The following is a 12830-nucleotide window of genomic DNA, read 5'->3' on the forward strand; positions in this document are numbered from 1 at the left end:
CAGTTATATTTGTTATATATGCCTTCCCTTACTCTATGCCTTGCTTCTTTTCTGTCTTTATATTCTTTTTGTGTGTGTGTGCTTTTGGAAAACTTTATTTAAACTTGAAATAAATGTTTAATTTTTTAAGTATTCCACATGATTTTATGTTTTCTGAAGAATGCCATAAAATTTTAATAAAGTTTATTTCAAAGTCTTGGTGTCCCCTCCTGTCACGGATTGAACTATGTTCCCCCAAAAATGTATCAGCTTAGTTAGGCTATGTATGGTTGTCCTCCATTTTGTGAGTTTCCTATGTGTTATAAATCATAATCTTTGCCTGTGGTTAAAAGGACCAGGGTGGGATTGTAACACTACCCTCACCCAGGTCACCTCCCTGATCCAACATAAAGGGAGTTTCCCTGGGGTGTGGCCTGTACCACCTTTTATCTCTCAAGAAATAAAAGGAAAGGGAAGCAAGCAGAGAGTTGGGGACTTCATACCACCAAGAAAGCAGTGCCAGGAGCAAAGCGCGTCCTTTTGACCGGTGGTCCCTGCGCCTGAGAAGCTCCCAGACCAAGAGAAGGCTGATGACAAGGACCTTCCTTCAGAGCCGACAGAGCTAAAAAGCCATCTCCTGGAGCTGACGCTCTGAATTTGGACTTGTAACCTACTAGTCTATGACAGAATAAATTTATCTTTGTTAAAGCCATCTGCTTGTGGTATTGCTGTTATAGCAGCACTAGACGGCTAAGACACCTCCCTTTATTTCTTAATTTTAGTGATATACACCCACCAAAACATACCATCTGTCTTTATATCTTTAATTTCATTATTTTCATCCTTTGATTTTTTTAGTTTATTTTGCTGTTCCTTTTCTAGTTTCTTGAAATGGATGCTTACCCCATTAATTTTCAGCCTTCCCCCCGACCCCTGAGATGTAATATAAGACAAATTCCTCTGTGTACCACTGTAGCTGCACCCACTGTTTTGGGATATAGTATTTCTTATTATTGTTCAATACAATATATTTCTAAATTCCTATCTGAATTACTGCTTGATACATTTATTACTTAAAAGTGTATTTTTTAATTTCAAAATATATGGGGATGGTCTTTTTTTTTGGTGCTAATTTCTAGATTATTGATATTCTGTATTATTTTAATCCTTTGAAACTCGTTGAAACTTCTTTAAGGCCCAGGATATGTCACTCTGTACAAACGTTCTCAGCGTGTCTGAACAGAACATGTGTTCAGCAGTGTTCCATATGTGTAAGTCAGGTCATGATTGTTAACTACATTCTTCAAATTGTCTTCATTCTTACTGATATTTTTCTGTTCTTACTCTATCAGTTACTGAGAGAGAAGTGTTAAAATCTTCTGCTTAATGTAGACTTTTCTATTTATCCTCGATGTATCAATTTTTGCTTTACATATTTTGAGGCTGTGTTATGAGGTGCATATAAATTTCGAAGTGTTATATTTTCTTGGTGAATTTAGTCTTAGAAAGTAATGTTTATTTTTAAAGATGCTTATTGCCTTAGTCTGCAGCTTATCAGATATGAACACATAAATCATTTTTTAGTCAATTAATATTTGCGTGGTGTCTTAGTTATCTGCTGCTGCTATAACAGAAATACCACAAGTAGGTGGCTTTAACAAACAAATGTATTCTCTCACAGTCTAGGAGGCTAGAAGTCCCAATTCAGGGTGCCAGCTCCAGGGAAAGAAAGGCTTTCTCTCTCTGTCAGTTCTCTGGGGAAGGGTCCTTGTCATCAATCTTTTCCTGGTCTAGGAGCTTCTCTGTGCAGGGATCCTGGGTCCAAAGGACTGCACTGCTCCTGGAATTTCTTTCCACAGCCTTCTCTCTTTTATATTTCAAAAGAGATTGACTCAAGATACAGCCTAATCTTGTAGATTGAGTCCTGCCTCATTAACATAACTGCCTCTAATTCTGCCTCATTACCATCATAGAGGTAGAATTTACAACACAATCACAGCAAATGAAAAAATGGTAGACAATCACATACTGGAAATCGCGAAATACTGGAAATCATGGCCTACCCAAATTGACACTCATTTTTTGGGGACACAGTTCAATCCATGACACATGGTATACCTTTTTGCATGCATTTACTATCAATTTTTCTCTACACTTATGTTTTATAGATCTCTCTTACTATTTTTTTATTGGATTAAAAAAAAATTTCAGACTGGCAATATCTGTCCTTTAAGTGGAATATTCAGATATTTACTGTAAATTATATGTTTTTAATGCAATTATGGATTTATTTGGATTTAAATCTTTTGTACTTTCTATACTTTTTTTTTATACATCCCATCTCTTCTATGTTCCTTTTCCTCTCCTTTTTTGCTTTCTTTTGAATTATTTTTATAGTCATTCCATTTTCCCTTCTGCTCGTGTAGAAGTTGTGCACTGTGTTTCTATTCCTTTAGTGATAACCTCTGGAATGAAAACATAAGTAACTTACATTATCAATGTCTAAAGTTAAACATACTTCTATCTTACTCCAAGACTTTAACTCCATGAATCTTCTTCCTCATGGGTTAACCATAAATCAGAATCAACTCAACAGCATTTTTTTTTAATTCTCTTCATGATTTACATGTTATTATTGTTGTGTAATTTAATTCAATCTTGTTTTTTAAAGTCCAGTAGACAGTCAATATTTATTTACATTTACCCATACATTTACCATTTCCATTTCTTTTTGCTCCTAGGCTTTATATTTATGGCCTTTCCTTTTGCCTAAAGAAACTTCCTTTAGTGAGGAACTGGTGTTTGTGAATTTTTTTTTTTTTCTGAGAATATCTACATTTTTCCCTCACTCTTGAAATATACTTAGGTGTAAAACTCAAAGTTGGTGGAGCAGCAGAGAAAGGAGACCCAGGGATCAGAGAAGGAAATGAACTGCAGGTGTAATTACCTCCATGAAATACTATCTCCTGGGCCATGAGACCAGAAGAAATGGATGGTGCCCAGCTACCATTACTAAACGTTTTGATCAAGGACCTGATAGGTTGATCCTTATCAAAAGGAGGAGAATTGTGGAACAAAACTTCAAATTCCTATGGAAACCAACCTTGAGCCAAAACTATTCCATGAAGCCATCATTAAACTAAAGAACAGTTTAGTTCAATTAACAAAGAATATTTGCCTTGAACATTGTGCTTTTATAAAGAAATATCCATATGAGTTCAAACTGACAACAGTTAATCTAAAGCACAGATGAGGACTTTAACAGTCAGAGAGTCTAAATCAACAATGATGAAGCAAAATGGGTAGAAATACTGAAAATAGTGACACAATGTGAATTACGTAACCAATGTCATTGAACTGTTCATGTAGAAATTGGGAATGGATATATGTTTGGTTGTATATGTTGCCACAAAAAAAATTTAAAACAATATCTTTCCTGCCCCCAAAAAACTCTCAAGGTTGGCAGTTATTTTCTCCATACAGTGAAGAGACCGTTCCATTGTCTGCCTGATTCCATTGATGCTATTGAAACATTAGCTGTCAGTCTTACTGCCACTCACCTTCAGAGAAATTTTCTCACTCTTTGAGTTTATACAGTTTTACTATGATATATCTCAGGGTGAATTTTTTTTTCCTTTTTCTGCCTCTTACCCATGGCCTGTCTCCTGCAATTTACAACGATGAAGCAGGGACAGGAAAGTTGCAATGAAAACCTCCATTTGGAAAAGGTAATCATGAAAGATCCAGGTGTTAGTGGTCCACTGTTGTCTTAGTCTGGGTTCTCTAGAGGAGCAAAACCAGTGACGCATACGCAAATGTGAGGAAACAGTTCACTCAATGGTGGGGGCTGGCAAGTGTCAAATCTGTGGTCAGGCTGGAGACCTCTGTTGGCTTGTAGGGTTGCAGTGGCTGACAAACCCCACATCTGCAGGTTGGGCAGCAGGCCAGAGACTTCTGCAGCCTTATGTCCCAAGAAATGGAGGTCAAGTGATGAGAAGAGTGCAGGGTTGAGAAAGGGAGCGTGCTCTGCCGAAACATCCATTTATATAGTGGAAGCAGGCCACACCCCCAAGGAATTCCCCTTTCAGCTGATTGGCTGCTCACATCGGATCACAAAATGGAAGGTGGTTACATCATGTGGTGTGATGGATGGCTTTTGTGTGGCCTTTCTTGCCATGGTTTTGTAACGCCCACCCAGGTGATTGAGTGGGACTGTGCAGATTAGGTAATTGTGGCCCACGAAAGGCATTGGTCAGTTTTGCCATCCTGCTGGGCTTGAAATGAGCCACCCCAGAGGCAGGAAAAAGAGCATCCTACCACCACCAAGGAAGAACAGCCAGGAGTGGAAATTACTGCAAATTATATTTGCATTTAATGCAATTATGGATTTATTTGGATTTACACCTTTTGTACTTTCTACACACCCCATCTCTTCTGTGTTCCTTTTCCTCTCCTTTTTTGCTCCCTTTTGAATTATTTTTGTAATCATTACATTTCTTCCTCTACTGGTTTAGAAGTTGTGCACTGTGTTTCCTTTAGTGATAACCTTTGGAATGAAAACATATGTAACTTACATTATCAATGTCTGAAGTTAAACATACTTTTATCTTACTCCAAGATTAGGTAAGAATCTTAGAACTTTTAATGCCATGTATCTTCTTCCTTTTGGGGTCACATGAATCGGAACCTACTCAACAGCAATTTTAAAAAAAAATTCTCTTACTGATTTACGTTATTATTGGACTCGGGATCCCTGTGTTGAGAAGTTCCTGGAACCAGGAGACCAAGAGAGAGAGCGAGCTGTAACCCTGAGGATGGTGAGAAGCGGTTGCAGGAGAGACCAGCAGGGGAGGCCAGCAGGAGATCAAGCAGTGGGGTTCCCAGCCCGTACAGTGAGAAAGCTGAGTGCCTGGGGTGCCTCTGGGGACTTATTGGCAGGGGCTAAAAGGGCTTTGTAACACTTTCCTGAGCAGGACAGAGGCCTAGGGCCAGAGAGAGGTGTGCCTGTGAGCACAGCTGAAAAGAGGCTGTCCTGATGGAAGAACTATATTTTGAGTGTTCCTGAGCTGGGATTGTAAACAGTGACTTCCCTAATAAACCCCATAATCGTGAGTATTGTCTGTGAGTCCTGTGTGGCCATTGCAATGAATCACTGAACCCAGCAGAGAAAGCAAGAGTGCCATGGGAGGGACCGTTGGTGTCAGAGTTGGTAAAGGCAGAGGAGAGAGGAGGCATGTCTGACCTCAGCCTCATAGGAATCAGCCTTGGGCTGTTGACCTTGATTCTCCTTCCCCCTTGGGAAGTCAGAGAAGGTCAGACATCACCCCCACACCATTTTTACACATATTGTCTGCCAAACCACTGAGAATCATAGCCTAGCCAGGTTGAGACATAACGTTAACCACCAAAAGGGCAATGGTGAAATCCTGCTGGGCAAGCAATGTGAGAACGACCCAGCTCCCTAGGGCAGCCCCCGTCCACCGTCTTCAGGCTCTGGATCTCTTTCCATTGACCTCCTGACTAAAACGGAAAGAACCCTCCGTGGGGCTGCACCCACTATATGCTCTCCTCTGCTCGCACCAAAGAAAAGAAAGCACCCTCTTCCAACCTACCTTAATGGGGGGACCCAGTGTGCTGAGTGTTTTCCCACCAAGCCCTTAAGAGACACCCTTGCAGGTCAGGGCCCCTGGAAATAAAATTCTGAGACTGTGGGATGTGCATGTGGGTGGTTAGTTGCGACGGTTCTTGGGATCAGCACCTGTGGAAAATTGGGCAAAAGAAGAGTTGAACTGAGATGCAGTCTCACAAAAGGCCTCAACTGATCCTACAGGGGCCTCTGAAGCTGGAATGGTCCTGCCAGTTTCTTGAGGTGGAGCCTTTATATCCTTAAACTGACTAATCGCTGAATGAGTGCTGCTCCAGCAAGGGGCCACGACCATGGGAGAGGCCAGGGCTTTCTCTGCCCTGAGCAAGCCCAGGAGAAGGTCTCAGCTGAGAGCTGTCATTTGCCCACATGCCAGGTAGCTGAATGTCTCAGTTGTCTAGTGCTGCTATAACAGAAATGCCACAAGGGGGGTGTCTTTAACAAACATAAATTAACTTTCTCACAGTTTAGGAGGCTAGAAGTTGGAATTCAGGGTGCTGGCTCTAGGGGAAAGGCTTGCTTTCTGTTGGCTCTCGGAGAAGGTCCTTGTCTTGACTTCTGTAGCCCCGACGTGCCTCAAGCCTTGACGATCACCACGTGGCATCGATCTTTCCCTATTGGTGCTTGCTTCTCTCTAAGGAACCCTGGTGGCACATTGGTTAAGGTGCTCGACTGCTAACCAGAAGGCTGGTGGTTTGAAACCACTAGGAGCTCCATGGGAGAAAGATGTGGCAGTCTGCTTCTGTAGAGATTTCACAGCCTTGGAAACCCTATGGGGTCACTATGAGTTGGAATCAACAGCAGTGGGTTTTTTGGTCTCTCTGTCTGTTCTGCTGTTTCTAAATCTCAGGGGTAATTAGGTCTAAGACACTGAAACGGCCTCATTAACGTAACAAAGAAAACCCTATTCCCAAATGGGATTACATCCGCAGGCATGGGGTTAGGATTCCAATACTTATTATGGGCGACACAATTCAATCCATAACACTGGGGGTGGAGGCAATGAGGGCTTCAGTCCTGGAGGTGGGGTACGGGAGGATCTAGGCAGTGCCTCACAGTGGTCATCTCAGAACCCCAAAGCCTGACCTATCCAGAAGCCAAAGGAACCTGTACATTTGGGTTAGCAGGGAAAAATGACAACCTATTGGTGGAGATTCAGTACCTGGACGGACTGAGACCAGGCTGAGCAGCTGGCTCCTGCGGAGTCAGAATGTACAGACGAGACTCTGAAAAAACGTAACGGGGATTCTAGGAGATGCAAACAGGTCATAGACTTCCTGAAACGACAAAAACATAATTTCCCAAATTTAAAGTTCAAAAGAAGAAGTTAGAAAGAACTACAAGTTGAGAACTTTCTGAAAGGTCAGATGGAAGAACTCACCACGTTGAGCAAAATTATGATGAAATGGAAATTGAGACTGAAGACAGGAGAACTCAGGAAGTCAGACCCAGAAGACCCAAGATGTAAACGGGGGAACACCGGAAGTCTGTCAACTCCTGGGGACGTTTGTTCCCACACAACAGAGACAGCTCAGAGAGGACTCACCTGGACGTTAAGGACGTTGGAGTATGAGAGAGGAGGGAGCTGCCCCAGCGGCCCCACTATCCCAGCCTGGGTCCCCTCTGTATCACTTTAGTAACATTTTATATTTACTACTAGTTATCAAAAAAGCCCTGGTGGCCCAGTGGTTAAGTGCTGGGTTGCTAACTGAAAATTCGTGGTTCAAATCCACCAGCCTCTCAGTGGGAGAAAGAGGAGGCAGTCTGTTTCCATAAAGATTACAGCCTTGGAAACCCTCTGGGGCTGTTCTACTCTGTTCAATAGGGTCGCTACGAGTCGGAATTGACTGCAGGGCACACAACAACAGCAACCTTGTTATTTTACTTAATCCCCAACACAGCCAAGCCAGGCAGCTACCGTTGTCCCTATTGGCACAGATTAGAATATCGAGGTCCGTTTGGGGTCAACCTCGTGCCCAGTGTGCTGTGGGCACATAAGGAAGTGGACATGATCCGTGCCCACAGATCCCAGCGCCCACGTCCTTTCCCTTTGTCCAGGCATGGGCGGTTGTGATTCCTCCCGCGAGGTCCACCTGCCGAGACTCCCCACTCCTGCGTCGCTGGATGTTTCTTCCAGAGCGGGGCCCCTTTCCCAGGGCCAGAGCCCCAAGAGGAGCCAGGCACGGCGGGAGGCTGCTGCCCTCTTGTGGCCACATGGCTTACTGCAGTCCCCGAGGACCTGGAGCGTCCTGGAGCAGAGATTCTGAGCCACCTCAATCACGGTCCTCACCTGCCTCAGCCCCTTTCCCCAGAAAGGACGCAGGGCCTTGTGGGGAGATGAAGAATGGGGATCGGAGCTCCACCACATGCCAGAGAAGGACCTCAGGCATGTCATACAGCTTCCCTTGGCCTCAGTTTCCCTCTCTGTAAAATGGGCATGGATAAGACCTTCCCTGAAGGGTTGTCAAGAGTGGCTCAAACGGTTTGCACTCTGCTACTAGCAGAGCCCACCCAGAGGTGCCTCCCAAGAAAGGCCTGGCGATCTGCTTCTGAAAGGTCACCCTATGGAGCAGTTTTATTTTGCACACGTGGAGTCCCTGAGTCAGGATTAACTCGAGGGCAACTGGTTTTCATTTTTTAAGAGTCACCAGGAGGATATAAGGAGAAAGCAGGGGCTTGATGCTGGTCCTGGAGGGCCTGGAGAATGTGCTTGAGAGGACTCACCCTGCAACCTCGACCCAGCCAGGGCAGCGAGAAGGCCTTGTTGGTAGAGAACCTAGTCCAGGTCAACGTCTGGAGGCAGGGGCTTCACACTAAAGGCCCCATGTGCTCTGCTCGGTGTGAAGCTTCCTCGCTGCCCTCCAGGCCTCCATCCATTTTTATTTTGGGCCGAGTGGCCATGAGGGTGTTCATGAACCACTGATCTGAGGAGGGGGTGTGGGCAGGAGGTGGCCCTCATGGTCAGGGGCCCCAATCACCAGGCTCTTAGCTTTACCTGCTGTACCTGCCCAGGGCTGGGGACCAAGACCCGAGAGCTGCCAGTGGGTCTGGGGTCTCCCTCCCAGCTTTGGTTGGGGCTCCGTGTCCTTGCTGCCCCAGGGCCTCAGCACTTGTATCTTTCGGCTCAATGCTGGACCCAGCCTGCCCCGGAGAAGCCTCTTTCTACTCCAACCCCAAGGCTGGGGGCTGCTGCTGCTTCTAAGACCCCAGTGGGGAGAAAGAGGGATCTTCCTGGAGGCTAACACAGACCCAAGGTCCCCAGGCAAGCCCTCAGCTGCCGCCCTGGGACCACACCCTCCGCTGCTACTCAGGGCAAAGGTGTCCCCATACCTGTGATGGCTTCTCTTCTTGTCACACCTGTTGGGAATGTTCTTGAGGTGGATTATTTCCTGCGAGAAGGGTGGGGGTGACCTCACCCCCGTGTCTGAGCACGAGGAATGTCCTTGGGCAGAAAACTGCGTAATATTGCACAGGAGCCAAGCTCTCCCCTGGGTGCTGTCCCCCACAGCCTCCCTGCCTACAGTCCCCTTCCCCATCAACACCCCCACAAACCAGCTGCTCCTGGCTTCAGATCTGGGTGTCACGGTCCCGTGCACACCCTGCCTCCCACCGGAATCCCCACCTACCCTCTCCACAGCTGCCCATTTGTCAAGGTCTAGGTCACCGGCACTGTCTCCCTGAGGCCTTGTCTGCCTCCTGCTGGAGGGGGCCTCTCCCTGCTGAGCTTCTGCAACACTTGTTCTCTCTCCCCTCCTCAGCCCAGTCCCCATCTGAGCCTTCCCCAACCTCACCCACTGAAAGGTGATCCTAATGAATCAGGAAGACTGAATTGATGCCTTTGAATTGACCTGTTGGCAGAGAATATTGAATATGCCACGGACTGCCAAAAGAATGAGCAAATCTGTCTTGGAAGAAACACAACCAGAACGCTCATCAGAAGCGAGGATGGCGAGACTACGTCTCACATGCTTTGGACACGTTATCAGGGGGATCAGTCCCTGGCGAAGGACATCTTGCTTCATAAAGTAGAGGGCCAGTGAAACAGAGGAGGAACCCCAATGAGATGGACTGACACAGTGGCTGCAACAACGGGCTCAAGCGTAGCGCAGACCGTGAGGACGGCGCAGGGCCGGGCAGTGTTTTGTTCTGTCGCGCATGGGGTCACTGTGAGTCGACACCAGCTCAACAGCACCTAACAACAACAACAATAACTGCAAGGAGTCCTGACGGCACACTGGTTACGAGCTCGCCTGCTAACCAAAAGGTCAGCAGTTTGAAGCCACCAGCTGCTCCTTAGAAACCCTAAGAGGCAGGTCTACTCTGTCCTACAGGGTGGCTATCAGTTGGAATTGACTCGACGGCTACGGTTTGGTTTTCTTGTGGAGGCACAGACTACAGTTGGCAGAGCCTGGGGGGCTGAACCTGGTGGTGGGGATGGAGAAAGGGGGACACTTGGGAGGCAGTGCCTGGAGCAGGGAGAGCTTGTGAGCAGGAGGGGTGAGGCTGGGAGAGGAGGGACAGTCAGAGGGGAGGTGTGGGTGGTGGAGACTGCAGAGCCTAGAAGCAACGGCCTTTGGAGAGAGCAATGGGAATGCTGCTGCAGGGGCGGGTGGCGTCACCAGGCACAGGTGAGGGCAGGAGGCAGCACTGCAAGGGCGGGCGGGGTCACAGGGCACAGGTGAGGGCAGGAGGCAGCGAGTACAGATGGTGGTTAGAGAAGCCCCCACTCACGGACAGAGGGGAGAGAGAATGCAGGGGAGGGAAGATGTTTGTTTTTGAAAAGGGGAAGCTTGCTCCTGCTTACTGGGGCGGGGGGGGGTGGAGCTGGAGGAGGGGGAGTGGCTGAGCTTCCCAGGCCCGCACGAGGAGTCCCTGCAGGGAAGAGGACCTGGGGGAGGGGAGTGAGTCAGTGCGAGAGAGAGCGTGAGCCTGGAAGAAGAAGGGCTGCATGGAGCCAGAGATCTGAGTGCGAGTCCTGGCTTGGCTGCTGCTAGCTGCTGACTGTTTTCTCACTCCTGTTCTGAGCTGTGGGTGGTTTGGAATACTTGGGGGTGTCAGGATGGGCCTTGAGGCTTCCATTTGGCTTGAAGTTAATAAATGCTGTCTTGCCCCTCCAGCCTTCCCACCCCCTCAGGGCCAAGGAGATGTGCTTCCCTGAGGCGCAAACCCCCCTCCTGGATAGGACCTAGGGCCTCAAGCCCCCAAGCAGCACAGAGCCCACGTCCAGGCTGTGTGGGCACCTCCCCCATGGACAGTCTTCGGGGCACTGGGTCTGGGTGGTCCAGGGCCGGGTCCTCTCCCCTGCCATGCCCAGCCTGTCTGAGAGTTCTGAGGGGCTTGGTCATCAGGTGTTGTGAAGGTAGGAAGGTCGGGCCGGAGGACAGATGAAGCAGCTGTTCAACTGCTTGGTGGCTTGATGTATAACTCTTCAATGGTATACACGTGGGTCTCCGTTCCTACTGTCGCCCTGGAGTCTGAGTGCCTGGAAGGCTGGTGAGGAGCCTGCAGAGGGAGCCTGCTTCCTTCCCCAGCCCTGAGGTGGCCAACTCATCCCAGGTTGCCGGGGACTTTCCCAGTTTTAATAATAAAAGTCCCAGGAACCCCCTCAGTTCTGGGCAAATATGATTGTGGGTCACCCTAATAATTAGCCCACCACTTCCCTTGAAAGTATAAAAGAGGAGTGGGAGGCATGAGAAAGAGAGCCAGCCTTAGGAGTACTTTCCCTTCATCTCAAACCTGGCAGGAGACAGACAGCAAAAGACCTTGTGGACTTATAATCAAGTCTCGTTATTCACTGTTGTTATGGGCTCTAAAAACCCCAAAAGACCCAAACCTGTTGCTATGGAGTCAATTCCCACTCACAACGACCCTATAGGACAGAGTAGAATTGCCCCGTAGGGTTTCCAAGGCTGTAAATCTCCACAGAAGCAGACTGTCACATCTTTCTCCCACGGAGCAGCTGGTGGGTCCAACTGCTGACCTTTGGGACAGCAGCCGAGCGCTTAACCACTGCGCCAACAGGGCTCCTTGAGATGGGCTATAAAGTCCCTGCAAATACAGTATACAGGCCACGTTGCTCATGTGCAGACCTTTGAATGACCTTAAAGCCCCCCCCCGCCCCGCCAGGATTTTATCGACTAGACAAGATGGAGAATACGGGATCCCTGCCTAATAACGAGGCTCGACAGCATGTCCCCTGGAGCTGGGGTGAGGGGCTGGGGGACAACGCATGTGTCTGGTTTGCTCCATGCCTGATAAAGCAAAGGCCAAGGTCAGGCTGCAGCTGCCTGGTCGGCAGTGGAGAAGGACAGGTGACTACCCTGGGCTGAGCTGCCCGTCCGGGAGTGTGGGCAAAGGCTCGTGTTTCCCAGGGATCAGGCTCAGTCCCGAGAAACATCCAACGTGCCCATAAAGAGCTCCTGAGAGAATGAATCAACAGTTGGAATCTGCCAAAACCCACAAGGGTCCCAGTGCCTGGTCACTGGTGACAGTCCTTCCTCTCCCCAGGTGCAGCCAGGCTGGAGGGGTAGGTGGGGCGGGATGCAGAGACAGAGCCCAGGTGGGGCTGTCCCTACCCCCACTGCAGAGGGAGAAGTTGTGACTTCGAATAAACTTGAGAATTTTGATCCTGTGCTGAGAATGTTAGGACTAGACGTGACCCAAGGATGTCACCACACCTGAGAGGGCCACAGAGGTTAGGGCACCTGGCCAGGTATTCACCCGGCGGGGGGAGGAAAGCGCGGGCCCGGTTTAAGGGTCTAAAGTACAGGGAGAGGCTGAAGCTATTTCCTTCCTTAGCCCTGTGGAGTCCTGGGCGTTCAGCTAAGTGCCTGGGCCTCAGTAAAAGCCAGGTACGTGTGATCTTTAGTGGGTCAAAGTCACTGAGGACCTGCCCCTCGGTAGGTCCAACGGACAGGTCTCCAGCCTCATCTTACTCTGTCCCCCCATCTTCCCTCACTTTGCCCCCCCTTGCCCTCATGGTTCTCCTCACCTCCCTGCACCCTGTGCGTCTGAGGTCCCAGGGCTCAGAGCCTGAACCTCTTTCTTCATGTTTGCTCCTCCGGGCGCATGGCCTTACATGCTGTCATACACTGGGCATTCCTAAATTTCCCCGCGCAGCCCTCTTCCCTGGTCCCCAGACCCTGCCCACACCACTCCTCCACCGAGAGGTCCCATAGAATCCAAACAAGGTCAAGGTGGGATTCAT

The sequence above is a fragment of the Elephas maximus genome, chromosome 7 (genome assembly GCF_024166365.1).
Source record: "Elephas maximus indicus isolate mEleMax1 chromosome 7, mEleMax1 primary haplotype, whole genome shotgun sequence".
In the NCBI taxonomy this organism is placed as follows: domain Eukaryota; kingdom Metazoa; phylum Chordata; class Mammalia; order Proboscidea; family Elephantidae; genus Elephas; species Elephas maximus.